Source organism: Dromiciops gliroides, chromosome 6, assembly GCF_019393635.1.
Source record: "Dromiciops gliroides isolate mDroGli1 chromosome 6, mDroGli1.pri, whole genome shotgun sequence".
Lineage (NCBI taxonomy): Eukaryota > Metazoa > Chordata > Mammalia > Microbiotheria > Microbiotheriidae > Dromiciops > Dromiciops gliroides.
Genome location: NC_057866.1, coordinates 275,766,039 through 275,786,780, shown reverse-complemented (window position 1 = coordinate 275,786,780; position 20,742 = coordinate 275,766,039).

Here is a 20,742-nt window from a genome sequence, read left to right as displayed (position 1 = left end):
TAGTTGCATTTTTATTCTTTTAAAAAAACACCTTTATTTTCATTGAAAAAGTGGATGTATTTATTCAGATATTGTACTAGATAATAAAATGGTTTAGGCCATTACTCTGTATTTCACCTGAAAGTGCCATGTGTTCATGCTAGGAGAGGCTGTCAGTCACTTACAATGCATTTATTAAGTGCCTACTATATGTAAAACACTAGGAACACAAAGAAAGGCAAAAGATACTACCTGTCTTCAAGGATCTTACAGTCTAATGGAGGAGACAGCATGAAAGCAACTATATACAAACAAGATATATACTGGATTACTAGGAGATAATGAACAGAAGGAAGAGAGTAACATTAAGAGGGTTTGGGAAAAGCTTCTTGTAGAAGGTGGTATTTTAACTGGCACTTGAAGGAAGCCCAAAAGTCTGGAAGCAAAGACCAGGAGGAAGAACATTACAGATATTGGGGACAACTAACGAAAAGATGTGGTGTTAGGAGATGGAATGTGCAAAGAATAGCCAGGAAGCCAGTTTCACTGGATCACAGAATACTTAGGACTGAGTAAGATGTAAGCACATGGAAAGGTAGGAAGGGGCTAGGTTATGAAGTCCTTTGAATGCTAAACAGTTGATTTTATATTTGATCTGGAAGAAATATAAAATCTACTGGAGTTTATTAAATAATGAGGATGACATGGTCAGACCTGTCCTTTAGGAAGATCACTTTGACAGTTGAATGGATGATGTCCTGGAGTAGGGAAAGACTTGAAACAGAGATATCAACCAATCCAGATGTGAGGTGATCAGGATCTGTAGCAAGATGATAGATAGAAGCATCAGAGGAGAAACAAAGGAGTACATGGGAGATATTGTGGAGCGAGAATCAACAAGACTTGGCATCAGAGTTGATATGGGCACTGGGAAGGTGTGAGGAGTTGAGGATGACATCGAGGTTGTGAGTCTAGGTAATTGAAAGGATGGGGATGCCCTAAACAGTTAAAGGGAATTTAGGAAGAGGAAATGATTTGGGTGGGGAGAAAGAGAATCAGTTCAGTTTTGAACATGTCTAGTTTACTACATCTCCAGGAAATCCAGTTTGAGATATCTAATGGGTACTTGGAGATATGAATCTTGAGGTTAGGAGAGAGGCAGGGGCTGGATAGATTGGAGAATCATTAGCATAGAGATGATGACTGAATCCATGGGTGCTAATGAGATCACTAAACAAAATACTAGCAAGGTAAGTATTTAACAAATGGTGATTGTTTGACAGACTGGCTATAAGGTGGTGTTTGCATTGTTCTCTTTGGTCCCAGACAACAGAACCAAGAGCAGTGGGTGAAAATTGTAGAGACAGACTTTGGCTTGATATAAAGTCAATGTAGAATATCCCACTAGACAATGGACTGCCTTCCCTATCATTGTAAGTCTTTAAGCAGAGGCTGAATGACCATTGGCCGGGTGAGATGTAGTGGGGATTCTTGTTCAGGTATGTGTTGGACTAGATGGAAACCAAGGTCATTGCTAACTCTTGGATTTGGTGATCCTGTTACTCTTTCTGATTTTTATAGAACCCCAATGTCATATCATTTCCCATGATGCCACAAAACCTCTTTTCTACCCCACCCCCAAACTAGGATATTTGGGTAGTACCTTGGCTAGTCAGTATTCCTTCTCTAACAAAGACAACTAATGATGTGTCCTGGATGGGTACACCATTGGGGATTCTTTGAGTCCACTAGGGAAAGATTAATTTAGCTACTAGAGAAATATCCTATTCATCATTTGTTCATTTGTAAGTGTGGGTTCCAATCTTTGCTGCATATACTAGATAAATGGCATGTTGTATCCAAAGGCATTTATCATTTTAGACCCAAGTTAACAATTGCTCCCGTGTTCAAGCATAGGACAAGACCAGACACCAGCAGAAAGGGGGAGCCCCCTTTCTTCACAAAGCCTTTTTTATTTTCTTCTTATTTTCAAGACATTGTCTGGCCTTCATTCAATTCTGACTTCCTTAATCATCTGTTCATTGTGTAACCTACTTGGCATTTCTAGGTAGCTTGAGAGACAACTATGCATAGTTTATTGAAACTCTTGGTTTTGCTTCTTTTGGAAGCATTTCCCACAGTTTGAAGAGTGCACTTTTAAGGACCTGGGATCATAAGATGAAAAGCTTGAAAAGACCTTGGTGCTCATTCAGTCCAACCCCCTCATTATACATATGGGGAAACTGAGGCCCAGAGAGAGGAAGAAACATGCCCAAGGTCACCCAGGTAGTGAGTTGAAAAGCCATGATTCAAATACAAGCTCCATGACTTCACATCTCCAATGTCATGCTTCCTTTTAATAATTAAACTTACCTTAAGTCATGTGGAGAGCTTCAATGTGGCATCATTTAGAGCAGGAATTGTTGACCTGCAGTCCATGGGGTCCACAGATTTCAGGGGATCTATGAGCTTGCATGACAAAAGAATTCCATCATTATTTTCACTAACCTCCAACTGGAATTTGGCATTTCCTTCAATTATGAATGGAGGCAACAAATATTGCTTTGTATAGGGAATTCATAGGCTGACCCATAGGGGTTCATGATACAAAAACATTAAGAACCCTCAATCTGCAGTTAAGACGAGTTATCTATGCTTTTTTCCTTAAGTTTGGGAAAGGATCATTTCTTTTTTCTCCTTCACTTCATATGAATCTCAGACACAGAGAAAATAGAATCCTCTAGGCTTGCCCTTAAATGTGTAGCGAATTGGCTATCTGGCTATCTTCCTGGTGTAATGAAAACTGTAGTGATAGATAACATACAAGTACAGGCTATCTATGTACTGGGAGTCTATCCTGGATGACATATGAGGTGCTTCGTTAGTAATAGCACACCACACCTGGCTCATTCCCTGCTTTCTGCAAGTCTGCAGAGAAATCAGCTGTCACTCAATTAATCAAGCAGGCGATAGAATATATTTTGGCCACCAAGTGGCATTAGCTCAAGCCATCTGCTAAGTGGCTTTGCTCAGTGTAAGTACTGCACATGTACTGACTGGCCACATTATTCCTATACTAAACAGAGGATGCCCACTACTCTATTCCCTGTACCATTGGCCAGAGCTTGTGCTGTTTGTGGCATGGGGGCACTGGCTGTCCTTGTGTATTAATCTTGGAGTGTGGGAAAAGAAATGAATGGATGACTTCTGAATGATCAATATTATCAAAAACTGATTTTATTCCCCCAATCGTTTTGCCTCCAGCTGACATTTGGCAAGTTCAGGGTTTTTGGGTTGAACTTCCTCATTTATTGGTCTCACATGATTGACTTTTCAGTGGTCCTATAGCTTATTTTAAAATAAAAAAAGTTTTCATTGATATTTCCTATTTCTTACCTCATCATGGTTATCCCAAGTACCCCTGCTCCCATAATGTTATTCCATCTACCGAATAGTATTTCTTAGAGAGGAAAAAAAGTCAGCACAGTCTGATCAATACATTGCAAAAGTCCCCCCATAGGTCACATGCTTATTAAGGAATTGTAAAGGGAAGAGCTATGTGGAAATTCTGTAGTCAACTTGTAAGAAACTTCTTTCACTTGCTTTTCTCTACTTAGAAGAAACTAGGTGGTGCAGTATGGATTGAATCTTGGGCCTGGAGTCTTGCCCTGAGTATGAATCCAACTTCAGACACTTATTCAATGTGTGACCCTGGGAAAGTCACTTAACCTCTATCTTACTCAGTTTCCTCATCTGTAAAATGGGGATAATAATAACACCTTCTTCATAACATTTTGTAAGGACCAAATGATATCATATTTATAAAGTACTTAGCACAGTGCCTGGAACATAGTAGGCTCATTTAAAATTTTTTTTCTTTTTTCCCCCCCAGGGCAATGGGGGTTAAATGACTTGCCCAGGGTCACACAGCGAGTAAGTGTCAAGTGTCTGAGGTCAGATTTGAACTCAGGGCCTCCTGAATACAGGGCCAGTGTTTTATCCACTGTACCACCTAGCTGCCCCGGTAGGCTCTTAATACTTGTTTCCTCCTTTCTTTCCTTTTGCCAAACTTTTCCTAGCTAGTAAATCATAGGAAAGACTAGAGGAAGATACTGTGCACTTGAACCTGTGACAATCAACTCTTCAGACAATTTGAGGAAACAAGGTGGGGGTAAGGGGAGAAAAAACCAACCAATGGGATTAGTCTGCTGGTACCACTGCTCCACAGCTGATATTTCATGGCAGCTGTTAGTCTAGTCTATAATGCTTCCCCAGTGTAGCTATTGGGGTTCATCTTACCACGACAATACATGATACCTTTTCTGCCCAAAGTCTCTCCCTTGGCCATTCCAACTCCAGTATCTGTCCCAGCTGGTTATTCACTATTCTTAACTTTGCCTTCAGTTGCTACTGCAGGTAGATAGTGGCTGGTGGTAGTTGCCTACCCCTTTGACAGTATGGAAAAATAGAATGGAATGGTGGATTAACCAATTCTTTCCCATTTGTGTGCCTGTTCAAGGGCTAGAAATGTGGATGGTGGTATGGATTCCAGCATGCAATTCCCTGCCTTGTCCTGGTGTCTCCCTGTTCCCTTAGACCTTCAGACCCTTACACAGGCATGCAAATGGGGAAGAAAGGAGAATCGGCCAAGTGAAAAGATTTAGATTGAATGGCAGGCTCACAGTTTCTCCCTGGGGGCAAAAGCCCAGTGATCCATCACAAAAAAGGGGGCAAGTTGCACACAGTCAAATCTCACCTTGTCTCAACCTTTCAATAGTTTCATCCTTGTCCTAAACTTGGGACACGTTGTATATCTGTCACATATTTTTGTCTTGACTGAGGTGACCTAGGGCTCTTAAACCTGTCCTGAAAATGATGAGGCAGAATCTCAGAATAGCAACCATTTTGGAGATGTAGTTTTGGTTGTTGGGCAGTTAGGTGGCACAGTGGATAGAATGCTGGGGCTTGAAGTCAGGAAGACACATCTTCCTGAATTCAAATCCAGTTTCAAGTACTTACTAGCTGTATGACCGGGGGCAACCCTGTTTGCCTCAGTTTCCTCATCTGTCAAATGAGCTGGAGAAGGAAATGGCAAACCACTCCAGTATCTCTGCCAAGAAAACCCAAATGGAGTCACAAAGAGTTAGACACGACTGAACAACAACAAAAGTCTTGGTTATAATCTGAAAGGTCTTATTATCATCTCAGCCTTTACTGAAAAAGTGTCCTCTTTTGACCAGGGAGGCTACCAACTACTGGTACAGTACTCAAGATGCTCAGGGTTGGGGTGGTGAAACACATAAGCATATTCCTTTTCTAGCTGCTTCCATGTTGATTATGACACCTGAGGAAAAAGGCAGCATAATGCAGCCATGCTCTCCCAACTCAAGACAGCTAACATGGATTTTACCCTGGCTCTACATATAACCAAATCCTACGGAAAGCTCTTAGGGGATAGTTGAATTATCTACCATTCAACAATAATCATTCCTATTGTCATATATTATCTATACTGGATTGCTTGCTGGCTTCAGGAGTGGGGAGGGAAGGAATGGTGGGAGAAAAATTTGGAACTCAAAATCTTACAGAAGTGAATTCTGAAAACTATCTTTACATGTAATTGAAAAGAAAAAAGGTCTGGAAAAACCCAATAATCATTCCTTTCCTTTCTTCACTATCCTAGCTGGAATCATTTTGGCACACTGCAAGAATAACATGAAAAAGAATGGAGTAGGAGGAATGGAGTGAGAAGAGGGGCGAGACCCCAGCTAAAGGAGGACAAAGAAAGCCTATTATGTAACCTATGGCAACTGGTCTTGGATCATTCTCCCCTTGCACAATTTCTGCGATAGAATTGTTGGTGGGGGGCAGGGGAGGGTGGCAGGTGAAGATCTCTTTGTTGGCCTGGAGTTGTGGTTTATGTGACTTCAGAACAAACCCATAGACTCCCAAAGAACTGGAGGAGGTATAAATGATACTGCTGTGCTCATACCTAGTCAAGAGCTGCATGTGTGACTTGTACCAGCAGAGCCAACTTCTGACTTTTCCATCTCTAAAGGAGGATTGTCCTGTGCTTGGTCTTAAGCTGTTGAACATTTCTGTCAGTGATGGCATCCTAATCCAATGTGAAGATTATCTGAGGGGAGGGGAGATAGCTAACATCCTGGATGACAGTGCCAGGATCCTTTTTTTTTTTTTAAAAAGCTAGAACATTTTTTGGGGTGGTGGTGAGACAATTGGGGTTAAGTGACTTGCCCAGGGTCACATAGCTAGTAAGTGTCAAGTGCCTGAGGCCAGATTTGAACTCAGGTCCTCCTGACTCCAGGGTCAGTGCTCTATCCACTGTGCCACCTAGCTGCCCCAAAAGCTAGAACATTTTTGATAAGCTAGAATATTGGGCCAAATATAATAAGACAAAATTTGTTTGGGACAAATGTAAAATCTTAGACTTGGGTTCAAAAGACCAACTTCACAAGAATAAGATGAAGGAGACATAATTAGATGACAATTAATCTAAAAAAGCCATCTGGGAGTTTTAATGGACTAGAGATTCAGTATACATGAACAATGATGTCACAGTTCCCCAAAAGCTATAATTGGCAGCATAAGGAGAAGGATGGTCCCCAAGAGTAAAGTGGAAATAGTTTTATGTACTATGCCCCGATCAGGCCACACTGAGAGTACTATGTTCAGTTCTCCAAGTCAAATTGTAGGAAGGAGAGTGATCAGCTGCCAAGTATCCAGAGCAGAGCGATCTTAATGAAGGACATTGAGACTGAGTCACCAGAGGCTGAACTGAAGAAACTGGAAATGTTGAGCCTAAAAAATGAACGGTTTTGGGGGGGACATGTTAGCCATCTTTGAGTGACAGTCATTTGGAAGGATTAGAGGTTTCCTTATTGATCCCAGAGAGAAGAATTAGGAGCAAGTAGAAGTTGCAAAGAGGAAATATCGACTTGAAGGAAGACAAAACTTTTTAACATTTAGTCGTGCCTGCATGGATTGAGCCCATGCTTGGAGGTCTTTGGCCAGAGGATCCCTGACCACTTGTTTCTGTAGAGAGTATTCTTCTTGTTCTTGCACGCACAGGGCTGGTCGACCACATAGTCCCTTCCAACTCTGAGATACTTAAAAACACATTGAATTTCCTCTGAGTTTTGTTGTTATTTAATATTTAATTTCTATAATCCACTTAAATTTGCTTTTGTCAGTTTACCTCACTTCATATACGCCATCCAAGATTTCTTTGAATGCTTCACATTCACTATGCTTGATGGCATAATAATACTACATTACATTTTTTGGAATTGAACAGACCTCAAACTTCACCAGGGAAAGTGTGATTTTTTGTTACTATTTTAAAGACTATTCCTTTTTTATTCATTTACTATAATTTCTTAGTATATTTAGAAATGTTCAGGCTTTTTATGGATTGACTTTGCATCCTGCTACTTTCCTGTAGCTATTTATTATGCTACTTGCTTTTTGATTTTATAGAGTTTTCTAAGAAAAGTACCATCTTGCACAAATGGAAATTTTGATGGCGACTTTACCATTGCTTCTTCTATTCATTTTTTTCTTTTCTTATTGCTATAGCTAGAATTTCTAGCATGGTGTCCAATAATAATGAAAATGATTGCTTATTTTCAATCTCTCCCTGTCTACTGGCTCCTTCCCAACTGCCCATATAGATGACCACGTTTCCCCATCCTGAAAAAAAGCTCTCATTTGATCCTTTCATCCTTGCTAACTATCATCCTAGATTTCTTCTGCCCTTTGTGGCTAAACTCCTTGCAAAGGCCATCTGCAATAGGTGCCTTCACCTTTTCTCCTCTCACTCTCTTCTTAACCTCTTACAATCTGGCTCCCAACCTCATCATTCCACCAAGATGGCTCTCTCCAAAGTTACCAGTGATCTCTCCATTGTCACACCCAGTGGCCTCATCTCAATCCTCCTTCTCCTCAAACTTCCTGCAGCCATTGACATTGTTGATCACCTTCTCCTCCTTGATGCTCTCATCCGTCAGACACCCCCCTCTCTGTCTCTGTCTCTGTGTCTCTCTGTGTCTCTTTGTCTCTCTGTCTGTCTGTCTCTCTGTGTTTCTCTCTCTGTGTCTGTCTCTCTGTCTCTGTGTCTGTCTCTCACTCTCTGTCTCTCTGTCATCTGACAGCTCTTTCTTGATCTTCTTGGCTGGAATCACACCCTTTAACCAGAGATGTCCCTTAGGGCCCTCTTCTCTTCTCCCTCTCTACTTCTTTACTTGGTGATCTCATCAGTTCCCATGGATTTAATGACCATTTTATACTGACCATTTCCAAATCTGCCCAGCCCTAGTCCTGCTCCATAGCATTGGATCTACCATCTCTTACACTTCCAGACATACCGGTCCTGGAAGGAGATTCTGAATATTCCTTGTTCCCTCCTGCCACTTCCAGACTCTCCATTTGCCCCCATCACTTGGGAAACTCTCCTCCTGTGAAATTCACCCTGTCAAAAATGCTCACCCTGTACAGATCATGCTGGCCACTGTCTATTGTTCTCCTTTTCTCAGTGAGTTTAGGACTTGACTCATAACTTCCTCCCTGGGAGAGTCAGACCATCAGCACAGCCTAGATCATCTCCCCGCAGGCCCTGATGGAGAAAGCCCAGGATGCGGAGTCCCAGAACCTTGGGAAGTGCCTGTCCCTCAGACCACTTGGCCTTCTTCCACAGTTATCCCCCCATGGCCTTTATTGAGGGGAGAAATCACTGTGAAGAAGGAGCCTAACTTCTTCATGACGATCAGCTACAGCTGCTCACCAACAGCCACTAACAGATAGGTCTAGGTGTAGGACTCCTGGGAATGTCAGCACTGCCCCCCTCCCCCAACCCCAGACCACTGGTCTTGTTTCTAGTTATCATCAAAGGAAGGAAATTTGTCAGCATTCATTGCTTCCATATCCTCTCCCCTCCCTCCTCAGTTCTTTAGGATGTGGCTTCAGCACCTGCTTTCACATTCTGCCTTTGATGCTTCCCACCTGTGTGACCAAACCACTTAACCTCCTTAGGCCTCAACTTACCCATCTGTGAAATGAGGGGGTAGGATTAGCCGGCTAATGGGATCCCTCCCAGCTGTAGTTCTGTCACCCTCGGTGACCTCAGCTCTAAATGGGAACAGCTTTCTCCAAAGTTTCTAGTGTTCTCTCTCTTTGACCTTCTTCTCTCTCTGCACTTTCTGTGTGATCTCACCAGCTCCCATGGATTTAATGTTAATTTCTGTGTGGGAGAACTTGCCTATGAGGGCCTAGTCTGTAGGGGATGCTCAAATTGGCCTTTCCTTTTTCTCAGAGCATGAAGCAATTTCCCCTGCCTGATTCCAGTTCAACACTGAAAACTTTGGAAGCCTATTTCCATCCATATGTAACTGAGGAACACAGAGGGGGGTAGGGCTGGCACTCTATCCACTGCACCACCTTTCATTGAAATTGTCTATGATTAGTCTTCATGCCCCAAGTCTTTCTCTTCTCTAATCCAACTTCCATACAGCTGCCTCACTTCTGCCCATGTTGCTACCCTCCTCAACAAACCCTCGAGGCTACCTATTGCTTAATTTTTGTCTTTTATTTTTTTTTGGTGAGGCAATTGAGGTTAAGTGACTTGCCCAGGGTCACACAGCTAGTAAGTGTTAAGTGTCTGAGTCTGGATTTGAACTCAGGTCCTCCTGAATTCAGGGCTGGTGCTCTATCCACTGTGCCACCTAGCTGACCCTTACCTATTGCTTTTAAAGCCCTTCACAACTTGGGCCCAATCTACCTTTGTATCCTTGTCATATGTTATTTTCCTTCCTACACTCTCTGGTCTGGCCAGACTTAGCTCTTCTCTGCTGCTCGCACATGATATCCCTGCTCCTGTCTTCATGCCTTTGCTCTGCTGATCCCTGATGCTTCTGTAGCAACTTCTAGCAAGGGGCTTGTCTGTTACAAAGCCTCTGGAATTTATAGTTACCCAGCAGTTAGGTAGGGTAGTTGTTAAGAGCACTTGGGTATCATTTTGTCTCAGATACTTAGCTATGTGACCCTGGGCAAGTCATTTAACCTCTCAGTCTCAAGTTTCTTGATCTGTAAAAGAATAATAGTACCTACCTGCTAGGGTTATTATAAGGATGAAATGAGATAACATATGTATGACAATTTACTAACCTTAAATTACTATGTGGACACTAGCTATCATTGTTATTGTTTATTATTATTTCTTCTCAGTTTAGGAAGAATGGAAACTCACCTGAAACCAGCCCTGGGATAGGAGTCAGATCCAATTATCCTTTGGAATGAACTCCTCCCTTCCTCCTTCCCTATAGAGTTCTTCTCTTCTTTCAGATGCAGCTCAATCCCCTCCAGCCTGATCCCACCAACTCTCACAGGCCACCTTGTATTTATTCCAGATATACTTTTGTGTGTACTTCTTGTTCCCCCCCTAATAGAATGTAAACTCCTCCAAAGCAGGGATTGTTACATTCTCTGACTTTGTATCCCCTGTGCAAATGTGTCAAACTCTTGGCCCCCTGGCGGCAAGCACCAATGTAAGTGGGAAATGTTTGACAGAACAAATAAAAATACAATGGAATATAGATAATGTGATTTTGTGGTTTTCTAAGTCACTAGGTCCCTCTCAGGGATTTGTTTCTATTCAAGTTTGACATCACTGCCCTACAGCCAACACAGTGCCTAGAAGAGAGCAAGTGATTAATAAGTGCTTGTGGACCGAGCCCATGCAGGCTCTCTCACTGGTAGGGGTGAGAATTGGCCTTTCCTTGGGGCAGGACTCTGTGGCTTCTTTCAGTAGAGCAAAGGGGAGCTTTGATAATGAGCTACAAGGTTGCCAAAGCAGAGGTTGGACACATTAGGACTTCATGCATCATGACCTGCCCTTTCAAAGGGAGAATAAAATCCAATAGAAAAACAGGTCTAGGTCATCCGTGTATTGACTCTTTGAAGGCTATGGGACTTGGCATCTAGTCATGAAGCAGATTAACGCATATGGCAAAATTATTGCCTCAAGCTTCAGATTCTTGGCTCACAGACAAAATTCCCCAGGAAGCAGAGGCAGTGGGAGAAGAAAGGATCCTTGATGGGTAGGAAGATTTTGGTGTGACAGATGCTCTGGGGAAATGTCTTTGAAAGGCAGTTTGGCAAGGCAGAAAGCGTATTAGGGAACCTGGATTCAAATCTCACCTGTCATGTCTGCTAGCTGTGTGACCTTGGACAAGTCATTGAATGTCTTACAAACAGGAAGTCTGGAAGGAGCTGAGATCTGGTTGGGGGCAACTCTTTTCACTCACCAGGCCTCAGTTTTCTTGTCTAAAAAGTGAGAGCTCAGAAATGGATGGCTTTCAAGAGTCTTTCCAACTCTGGACCAAAGATCCCGGTCCAGGCCCTCATTTCCACCCACCTGGACTGCTGCAAGGGCCTCTTTTAAGAGCTCTTTCTTCCTCCACATGCTCCCTTCTCCAAACCAGCCTTTGTAAGGCTCCTAGACTCTTCTTTCTTATGCAGTGATCTCTGGGTGAATGTTACTTTTTTGCACCCAAATCTTCAGTGGTTCTCTTTTCTCTCATGAGTAAAGTTCAAAGACCCTTTCTTGTCATTCAAAGCCTTTCTGAGCTGACATTATACTGAGCCACCCTCCCTCTCATTTTGTCTCAACTCAGCTGCCCTCTGAGTGAAGCTATGGTTGTATCACTGCAAACGCAAAGGCTCTGCAATTCCTTCTTGTGAAGTGGTTGATATAAATCCTCTGGGTATGAACTTCTGGGTTATCTAGTTCAAACTCCTCATTTCAGAGAGAGGGAGACTGAGGCCCTGAGACAGGAGGGAAGTGATTGGTCCAAGGTCACACAGGTATGAGTAAGTGGCAGGGCCTGGATCCAGCCCATATCTTTTGACTCCAAGTACCCTCTGGTTTCATAAGGGGCAGAGCTGGCTCAGTGAACAGATGCTTACTAGTTATGTGACCCTGGGCAGGTGAGTTAACCCTGTTTGCCTCAGTTTCCTCATCTGAAAAAATGAGCTAGAGCAGGAAATGGCAAAGTACTCCAGGATCTTTGCCAAGAAAATGCCAAATTGGGTCATGGAGAGTTGACATTATTGAAAAACAAATGATTGCACAGAAACAAAATGTTGCTCCTTTCACTTGACTATGGAATCACAAGTTTGCCATGATTCTATAGAGAATGGCCCACAAAGGACTTCAGAAGTATGGAGCCTGAGCTCTGCCAGTCCACTCTGTCTGGGGACAGGCTCGCTAATCCCCCATGGCCTCTCTGTGGAGAGGGCCTGCAAAGGTGGGGGAGGGGCAAGCACAGGGTGACCTCAGTGGTGACTCACTAACTCAAAGGCTGTCCATGGGAGTTAGTATTCAGGTGCTCAGCCCGGCCTGGCCCTGTACTGTCCAATCTTTCCCAGAGACAGACATCTCTCCAGCCAGGCTCCAATGGTGGGTACTATTTATTCCCAAGCAATATGACTCACTTCTTGGCAGCCCACAAGGACACCAACGCGAAAGAGGCTAATATGTTGGACTAGGAAGGGCGCCAGCCCTTTGTCTGTTAGCTTGTGGCTTAGCTGCCATGGAGCTGAGGCCTGTGGCCCCCACAGTCCCATACCTCACAATCTTACGCCCTCCACAAAGTCATCCATTTCCGCTCATCTGTGTAATGTCACTGCCTTACTGTAGGAGAGGCCACCAGAGGTGCTATGGAAAGGGCACTGGCTTTGGAGTCCAAGGACCTTGGTGCCGCCTAGGACCACCGTGACTTTGGGCATGTCACCTAACCTCTCTGTTATCTGTACAAGGACAGGGCAGGAGGAAATAGCCCTCGGTGCCCTCCCGGCTCTAAATATATAATCCCATGATGAAATAAGAAAATATATATGAAACACTTTGTAATCCTTAAAGTGCTGCACACAATTAGGTACCACCCTCCTCATCATCCTACAGTCTCATTTTGCCATGACCTCCCATGATGGACATTGTCCCAACTTCATTCAGTCGTACATTAATGAAGTAGGTCTCTACTCTCCAGATGACACATGGCTTCCTTTCTCTGAGCCTCACCTTATCTTTCTATGAAATGGGGATAAAATCTTCCTCCTGGCCCCTCATGGAGCTGCTATGAGGGAAGCCTTTGAACGTCTGGAGGTGCTGGAGTAGAGGCTACTGTGGTAGCCTCATCATCTTTGGTTCTCTCCTTCCACCTTTCTGTGATCTCTCCCCCAGGGCATAGGCTCCTCTCCAGTTTGGAATTGTCCCTCTTTGAATATTTGCCTTGGATGAGTAGAGAGGGAGAAATAGAGTACTAGGAATGTAGGATTCGGAGCAGTGGATTTAGCCTGACCTGGAAGCCCAAAGGGGGCAAAAATCTGCTATGGGCTTCTGGGTTGGGAAAAGGTAGCAGCAGCAGCTGAGTAGCCTTATCTTGCCACCTGATCATTCTGGGGTTCTGAACACATGACACCTCAGTTTCTTTGGTCTTTCTGTGTTTATTCTTTCCTGATCTTTAGTGAATGAATATCAGAGAGAGAATGGATCAGGCTAGGATCATGCAAACTTTGAAAGGTCAGAAAGGCCATCAAAGGTCACTTGGGCAGCTGGAACCAGTGGTAACAGTGGAAGAATCAGATGAGGGCCAGCCTTGAGGAGCAGCCCACTTTCTTGGATTGACCAAGCAGCTGAGACACAGTGTCCTTCAAGTAAGGGAGTAACTGGGTCACTGGCTAGGCCACACCCAGAGGCAGATATGCTGGAGAGGATTCCCAGGCCATGAAGTCCTACCCCTTGCATTGTTTTAGGGTAAGCACTTTGAGTTTGGGTCCCAGGGACCAGGTGGAAGAGTGCACCCTTGGTTTAAGGGCTGGGATATTTTCATATTTCTGTCTTTTCCATACCTTCTCAAGCAACGTTCCTTTGTTAATTTTTGTTCATGGGTTAATTGATATTAGGGTGATGCTCACTTGTTGATTAATAATGGAACTAGCACACTAGGTGGGGACTGGTGGGGAGGCTAAGGGGAGAAGTAGTATCCATTCTCTGGAAACCTGGGCTGCTACTTTGAGTCAGGGTTGGGAGAACAAACCAGAGCCCCTGCTATACTCTTGTCTGACTAAACAAAGGAGTTTGTGGAGGGGTGTAATGCAGTTAAAAAGGCAAGGATGCTGTTAGGTTGTGGAGGGCCTTGAACTTAAGGAAGTGGGCAAGAGGGAAGGCCATCATCATAACCACCACCACCACCTTCATGCTCATCCTCATCACCTTTCTCGTCCTAATCCTCACCATGCATATTTCTCCAGCATGTTAAGGTTTGTGAGCACTCTGTCTTTTGAATCACATAATAGGTAGGTGAGATTGGTACTACAGGTAGTATTTTTCCTTCTCACCCTGCCCTCCAACACACATTAGCTATGACAGGTAGTAGTAACTCCATTGTACAGATGAGGAAACTGAGGCTCAGAGCGATAAAGTGATTTGTCCTGTAGATATCTGAGGAAGGACTTGAATGCAGGTCTTCTTGTGTCCTAGTCCGACAGTACCCACTGCATCAATCCAGTCTGAGGGAGACTCATACAAGAGCTTTGTTCTTTGTACTATCTGGCATATTCTAACACATATAATGTCTCTGATATCTGCTTGTGATCAGCTCAGATGAATGGATTTGCTCACTATTTACTATATGTGATGCTCTAGTGTAACTGCCATTGTCAAGTTTTGCAAATACAACTTGGGGGAGTAAGTCCCTCTCCATCAAAGGGATAGTGGCCAGGAGTGCAGTTTGAAACTACAAGTTATTCCCCATAGACTAACAATTTTTGGGGGGATGGGCACATGCAGATAATTGTTGTCTAGTACCACCTCTCTGAAGAGATCAGAATGGCTAGCCTCATTGTCCCACTCTTGATCCTTCCACCCCACCCCAGCAGGAATCAAAATCTTCCTTAGAGAAGGATGGGTGGAGGGGACTCTAGAGATATCTCTTCACGCCTCCCTATAAGCCACATGTAGACATCCACAGGGACACACTTTTCTATATGGGCAACAAACACATCCACCTTCTATATGGGCCCTAACAGTCTGAAACTTCTGTGATTCTGATATTCTGTGATGGCTCTTTTACAAGAGGTGAGTGACTTTGTCAAGATCTTGATATTATTAGGATTATAGCAGGCCAGGTTTCCTTAAGCCTGGGGCCACAGATAATTGGTGGCAGCAAAGGAGGTGAAGAAAGCTGATTTCCTTTTCTTCCTGTAACTCACAGGCCCAATAGCCATGGGGGACAGCAGCAGAAAGGGCATTAACTAAGCAGTCAGGTGAACTTGGTCTGAATCTTTGCCTTGCTACTAACTTGCTGTATGACCTTGAATAAGTGTCCTAGACTTTCTGAGCACCAGAGAAATAAAGGGATTGGGCAAGACCATCTCTGGGATGCCTCTTAGCTTTTAAGTCTTTGATAATAGATAACAGGCACTGAAGATGATCAGTGTGGTGACTTTCTTTGCTAAAAGCATTATTACAACTTCTCTTGGGGAGCCAAGGGATCCCCTTCTCACCTCAGGTCAACCTGAGAGGACTTTGAGTATGTTCAAGGTATGACCAGAAAGCACACTTCATATGATCATGAACTTTAGGGACCTGGGAGAGAACCTAGTTCAGTCTTCCCTTTTAAATGGTGGGGGGGGAAGGGCTGAGACCTGGAGATAGAAAATGACCTTGGAGTTCTCGAGTTCTCAGCTGCCATTGTATCTGTTGTGTTCATTAAGGGACCGAAAGGGGGCCATTAGGACCAAAATAGACTTGCCACCTGTAGGACCTTTGTGTATGTAGGGAGAGAACCTTGTAAGGTCTCTTAGTTTGAAATGCAAAAATGCAACAAAACCAAACCCTAAACTCCAACAAATAAACCAAAAAACCAAATAACCACACCCCCCCAACCTTTAAAATGAAGGAGTTGGACAAGATCGGGAGGGAATAAGCATTTCTATCCTTCAGTTGTTTGAGTTGTGTCCAGCTCTTTGGGACCCCATTTAGGATTTTGTGGGCAAAGATATGAATATTATTTCATTTGATCCTCAAAACAGCCCTGTGTGGTAGGTGCTATTATTATCCCTACTTTGCATTTGAGGAAAATGAGGTAAAAAGTAGTTAAGTGATTTGCCCAAAGCCATATAGCTAGTAAGTGCCTGAGGTTGGATTTGAACTCTGTACTTCCTGACTCCAGGTCCTGTGCTGTATCAATTGTACCACCTACTTGCCTTAGACATAATCTCCTTTTTAGCTCAAAATTTTGTTTCAGCTCTCTAATGCTATTGAAAATGATGCAGAGAATGAATCAGTTGATCAACAAGCATTTCTTAAGCAGTTGCTGCATCCAAAGTACTGCTCGAGGTGTTTAGGATATAAAAATGAAAGCAAGCAAACAAACAATAGTTCCCACCCTCAAAGAGCTCAACATTCTATTGGCAAAGAAAACATGAGGGAGTGAGAGGAGTTCAGGATGACATGTGGGGGGATGGAAAATACTCAATAGCAATAGGGAAGTAGCAAAGGATTTTTTTTGAGGGGAAGATAATGAATTCTGGTCTTGGATATATTTAGTTTGAGATGCCTTTGGGACACCCAGTTCAAATGTCCACTAGGCATCTGCCAGTGAATGACTGGAGCTCTGATGAGATGGATATATGGATCTGGGTGGCATATACTTAGAGATGAGTTGGTGCACAGAAGTTAATGAGGTCTCCAAGAGAGAATGTGTAGAGAAAGGGAAGGGGAAGGAGAAAGGAAAGGAATAAGCATTTATGTACCACCAACTATATATCAGACACTATGCTAAGCATTTAAATATATTATCTCATTTGAGAGAGAAGTGTTCCCAAGCCAGTCTTGTGATACATTCATGATTAGTGGATGGTGATCTAGAAAACATTTAGCTATATCTCATCCTAGATGTTGTTCAGTGCTTTCAGTTGTTTTCAGCACTTTGTGCCCCATTTGGTGTCTTCTTGGCAAAGATACCGGAGTGGTTTGCCATTTCCTTCTCCAGCTCATTTTACAGATGAAGAACTGAGGCAAACAGGGTGAAGTGACTTGCCCATGGTCATACAACCAGTAAGTGTCTGAGGCCAGATTTGAACTCAAGAAGATGAGTCTTCCTGAACTCAGGGGTGGTGCTCTAGTCACTGTAGCATCACCTAGCTTCCCCCTGATAGGTAGGGTCAAAGAAGATGGAGACAATGAATATGGGAGCTTAGAAGCACTCTTATAGAAAACCATGACTGAGTCAGCACCAATCTGAGGTAAATGCTTGTTTCTGTGTGCTGACACCAGCAATTTCCTTCTCTTTGGCCTTTTCATTTGTGGAATTGATTACTCTTTGGTTGGCAGGTCCGATTGCTCAGAGTTTATTACCCAGCTGTTTGGCTTAGATAGCCCCTTTTTTCTAAGGGTGTCTCACCAGTGGCTTAGCAGTCTAGATTCTTATAGCATTGAAAGGAAAAAAGGGGGGGCAGTGAAAGCAGGATGTCTGTGGGTCATGACTTCCTGAGTACAAGTCAGCACATCTTCCAGCTTTGGAGACAAGCAGAATGAGAAAGGCAAAAAGCCTCTGTGCTTCACTTGCTTCTTGGATAATGGAAGGCAGTTTCTAATATGGTATTGCTTGTGTAAGTGTGCTTCTGCAGGCTCCATCCAGAGTGACCAAGTCTGTCTTTGTGGAGATAAAGGGAGTAACCTAACTGAGGGAGAAGAGTTTCCTAGTCTCTTCTAATAGCATATATGGATCAGGTGCAGTGCTTTTCTCTGTAGAGAACTACTATTTTATGCAAATGTGATGGCTTTGGGAGATTTTATGTAAGTTGATCAGAAGCGTTTGGCTATTCATTTCTAACTGACAATGCACTTTTGGAAAGCCGTCAACACCAGGTGGCACCAGGTCTGTAGATGTGTACCCTTAGTAGGAAGTTTTACTCCAGGTGGGGGTCCCTCTGAGAGGAATTTTAGTCAACAGCTGGGAATAAAGGAATTCATAGGCACTGGGGGCCAAGAGGAAAGAGATGATCAGAGGCCAAGTGAGCAGTGAGGATAGGAAACCCAAGGCTCGCCCCCAAGCAAGACGATGAAGGTGAGGTATGGACTCTTTAACACACCTCTTCTATTCTTTGTGCCCCAGGAATTAATCATGGGGCAAGGGGTCATTCTGAGGCCAGCAGGCTAGACTAAGTTTGTGGGGGATAGTTGCAGTAGACAAAGGAGCTGGGAGGTTATTAGGAGAGATTTTGTAGACATTATGAGGTCTGGAGAGATTGCACAGGGGCAATTGAGCAGCTGAACCCATCAGCAGCTAAGCCAATGAGGAATTAGGATAGTATCTGGGTGATTGCTGGCATCTGCTCTTTCCCTGACACCCAAGTAGCAGTGCTGGGCGGGGGACGTGGAAAGCACCAGTAGCAGAGTGGTTTGGCCCAGTGGGGAAGCAGCCTAGTCTAGTCCTGCCCCGATTACCTGCCCCTAACAGAGAGGAGGCCTAAGGATAACTTCATGAGGACTCCATGAAAGGAGAAAAAGACTTCCAGGGCCCCCCAGTAACACATACTCTCTGCACATGTGCCTCAGTGTCTTTATACTTTTCCATGTGAACTTTATTATGACTTTATCTAATTCTATGAAACAACCTAGTAGTATTCTGATTGAAATTGTATCGTATCTAAAATTATTTTGGCAACTATCAACATTTTTATTCTATTTGCTCAATTTAACCATGAGCAAAGATGATTGACTGATTTGTCCAATTTTCCCTTGATTTCTCTTAAAACTTCATGTATGTCCTGGTAAGGCAATGCCCCAAATTTTCTGTTTACTTTGATTTTTTTGTTGATATGTTGAAATTAAGATGACTTCTGTTCCTTCTATTTCACTAAAGTTAATTATGTTAATTCTCTTGGGGATTCTCAGTGAAATATTGGTTTTAGGTATATTCCATCATATGGCCTTTGGTGTCTTAATTGATACTTAATCTTATTTTCTTCAACACTAATACTTGTTCATTTAATTTCTTTCTCATATCTCATTGATATTGCAAAAATTTCTAATGCTATACCAAGTCAAGAGTGTCAAGTGTGAGGAGTTACATTTTATGCCTGTGTTGATTGAAAATTTGTTTGCTTATTTTTTCAGTTTTGTCTGACTCTTTATGACCCCATTTGGAGTTTTCTTGGCAAAGATACTGTAGTGGTTTGCCTTTTCCTTTTCCAGCTCATTTTACAGTTGAGAGAACTGAGGTAAACAGGGTGAAGTGACTTATCCTGGGTCAGACCGTTATTAAGTATCAAGTGTCTGAGGCTGAATCTGAACTCAGGTCCTCCTGATTCCATGGCTAATGCTCTATCTATTTTGCCACTTAGGTGCCCCTTTCTCTGTCTTAGTAAGTAATAAGGAAATTGATGTCTCTATTAACTAAGATTTTGGTGACACAAATCATGTACCCAAACACCTTCATTTTAATATAGTCTGCCTCCTATCACATTAACCAATTTGATTTGATTGCTGTTTGATGGATCACCTCTTGTCCAAAGACATAAAAACCTAAAGAAGTGGTTTCTTTGGCTACTGAGGGTACAATGAGCCTATTTTGTTGACTGCTTTCTAGACATAGTAAATAAAACTGATTTTAATTTACCCAGAAGTTTGTACTCTTGCAACTTTTTAATTGTCACATGTGTCTTGTTCTGTGGAGCTGAAAAAAAGCCCCAACTAGGCAGGGCAGTAGATTTAGAGTGGAGTGAACCCCAAAGTCCAGTTTTTTCCCTCCCTAAAGGAAGGCATTGGGGGGAGTTCGGTACTCGATGCTTCATCCCTACAATCAGAGGGGAGAGGACACTAAAGGAGGAACTGTCAGGCAATAGTGATGAGATTAGAGGTGATGAGCTTAAACTGGGAGAGGGAGCTAAATCAACAGGGGAAACATTAACAATAAAAGGAAATATGGCCTTCAGATCTAGTAAATTAGTTCACACATCTGTGAATAACTTTTGCAAAACAAAGGAAGAAAATCCAATACTTGATGAGACAGAAGACCCTGCGATATGTGAAGATGAAACCACAACATGCTCTTCCTGAGTGGTTCAAAAGAGAAATGAATTCTCAAATATATAGAGAACTGAGTCAAATTCATAAGAATATGAGTCATTCCCCAATTGATAAATGGTCAAAGGTTATGAATAGGCAGTTTTCAGAAGAAAAAATTAAAGCTATTTATAGTCATATAAAAAATACTCTAAATCACTATTGATTAGAGAAAGGCAAATTAAAAAAACTCTGAGATACTACCTCACACCTATCAGATTGGCAGAAAAAAGAAAATGACAGATGTTGATGGGCATGTTGAAAAATTGGAACTCTAAAGCATTATTGGTAGAGTTGTGAATTGATCCATCATTTCTGGAGAGCAGTTTGGAACTATTCTCAAAGGCCCACAAAATGGTGCATAGCTTTCAACCCAGCAATACCACTACCAGTCTGTATCCTAAAGAGATTAAAAAAACAACAACAAGAAAAATTTTATGTGTACAGAAAAATTTATAGCAGTTCTTTTTGTGATGGCAAGGAATTGGAAATTGAGGGGATGCCCATCAACTGTAGAGTCACTGAACAAGTTATGGTATATGGTTGTTATGGAATGTTATTATGCTATAAGAAATGATGAGAAGGATGGTTTTAGAAAAACATGCAAAGACATATGA